Raw genomic sequence first — 2,602 nt, 5'->3', positions numbered from 1 at the left:
AATGGAAGAACCTTCCAGTGGGATTGTGTTCAGGACAGTTGGAGTGGTTTTGTGTGGTTTGTCTGTCTGTGGTTGTTGGTTTTAAGCTCTGAGTTTGTGTTTAAATGACCAGGAAAACAGCAAGTGGCTTTTTGGCCTGAATAAATTCATCTGTACACAGATCTTCACGTGTAAACACCAATCCTGCTCATAAATTAGGACGATACATCACAATGGTAACAGCTGGGGAAACTACAACATGCTGTTTCCATGGAGACCATGAGGGAGAGGAGGAAAAGAGGATAATTGTGTTTTAGGAAACACTTTAACTAATCAGCTCTTGCTGACAGTCGGGGTAATGGGTGTGTTTTGTGTTGTCATGCCAACTGCAGCTATTTAAACAGCTTTCATCATCACAACATGACAACAGAGTGAGCGTGGGACACACGGACAGACGAGAGATGGAGATAATAGAGGAAAATAGGAGGTTTGAAAATGCTTCAGTGTAATAGCTGAGCCTCTCTCATGCTCTCTCTCTCTATTATTCTTTAGTTTCAGTCTCCAGACTGAAACAACTCAATTTCACCCCTCACTAACACTGTGTGTGTGTATCTGTTAGTGTGTGTTGCAGTGTGTATGACCAGCAGTCATTTAAAACAATGACAAACTGCCAAACTCAGAGAGGAGAAGGAACAAAGAAAAATGATTTTTTACACATTTCAGGGTTTCTGTTTCTGTGTGAAATATTATCACGAAACACTTTTGAAAGCTGCTCATGTTCATGGGCTGGAGGTCGGAGGACTCAGCCTGCTCTCAGTCAAAAGGTAAACAAAAGCATCATTAACTCTGTGCTCATTATCCTCTGAAGCAGCTCCCAAACAGCTGCAGTGCAAAACACATCAAGGCTGCCGTGTGCATGGCTCCTGTCTAACAGTGTCAAACACTATATATGTGTAAATGTGTGTCACAGGTTTGGACACGCCCTCTCATTTAACGTTTTTTGAATGTTTTTAGGAAATCTGCAGAGGGAGCTGAAGGTTCGAGTTGCCAAACGTCAGCCACAAAACTTCAATGACTTGCAGAGGATCTGCATCGAGGACAAAACCCCCGACATGTAAAACTGACCTCTGTGATTGCACCAAAGCATCATGTATTTGTTTCATTCATGAAAATGTGACTTCATCTGACTGTTTTGAAATGCATTTTTCTGGATTTGTTGGTTATTGTTCTGTCTCCCACTGTTCTAATAAAGCTACCATAGAAATGATGGACTGAGCATTTCTTTGTGGGCAAACTTACAAAATCATTCTTCCCTGACTGTATATGCTGATGATGTCAAGTGTATTTTAATGAAAAGTGACTGCGGTGAAGCTTTTTTAATCCAGTGGCTCCAGCTGTATTCTTTGACCTTCCTATTTGGCCCCACATGAAAAACCAGCATTTACTGGTTTAGGTGTGAAATGGACCTGCTTCACATGCCATCACGTAGATCTGCTAACCAGGAGCTTTGACCGTCCCGAAGACATTTTTAAAATCCACAGGAGACACAGCCTTTGCACTTTGGGCTCCTAACATGTAAAAGGAGCTGCCTCTGGGGGTCAGGCAGGCGCCGTCTCTTGCTGTTTTCACCGTGCTTTTAAAAACACGTCTTTTCTCTTTGGCCTTTAACCCAGTGTGTTAAACTTTTGTATGTCACCATACTGATTTATTCTTTTATTCTTCTTCGCTCGTTAATACAAACTGGGCGTCACAGCGAGCGCCGTCCCCGCAGATACAGCGGCCAGGGAAGCACAAGTCAAGACAATTCTAGTGGTAAACTTGCCGTTCCAACCATGGTCAGCGTTACAGTACACAGCGAGACAGCGAGACAACGTTCCTCCAACGTTCCTCCATATGGCAGACAATCAACACAGGACTACATAATGTGAGAGACAAGTGTGCAAAAAACCCCAGAATGACACAAACACAACAGTGCAATAGAAAAGTGCAGCAGTGGCAGTGGGTTTTGCAAACAGTGGTTGGTTGATTTATGAAGGTGTGTGTGTTCATCCAGTCACTGAGTGTTCAGGAGTCTGACGGCCTGGGGGAAGAACCTGTTCCTCAGTCTGGCAGCGAGGGCCCGGATGCTCCGGTACCTCTTTCCAGAAGCCAACAGGATGAAGGGTGTGCGAGGGTGTGTGGGGTCCTCCACGATGCTGGTGGCTTTGCGGTCGGAGCGGGTGTGACAGGTGTCCGTGATGGAGGGGAGATCTTCTCAGCTGTTCTTACTATCCGTTGTAGGGTGTTGCGCTCCGATAGAGTGCAGTTACAGAACCGCGGTCGTTGATCAATGCTCATGAGAATTTGCATATTTAATGATCGAGGACCTGACCTCCCAGCCCATTGTTCATTCAGTGGGCTGGTGTCAGTCACTGTGTAAAGGTGCTGTTTATAAGGCTGGAAATAGGGCTGGGTTTTTATAATCGATCCTGGCTTGGATAACGTGAAATCGATTCATTAAAATCCTGAATCGATTTTTTAATATAAATTTATTTTGCCCGAAACGCCAGAATCTCAGGTTAAACCTCACAAAATTTCAACAACCACCAAACAGCTAAAACAGTAAATGAGAGCAGGAACACGG

Source organism: Pundamilia nyererei, unplaced genomic scaffold (genome assembly GCF_000239375.1).
Source record: "Pundamilia nyererei isolate P.nyererei 1_Seehausen unplaced genomic scaffold, PunNye1.0 scaffold00131, whole genome shotgun sequence".
In the NCBI taxonomy this organism is placed as follows: Eukaryota; Metazoa; Chordata; class Actinopteri; order Cichliformes; family Cichlidae; genus Pundamilia; species Pundamilia nyererei.
The sequence above is the reverse complement of the archived record's forward strand: the minus strand, read 5'-3'. Positions refer to the sequence as shown.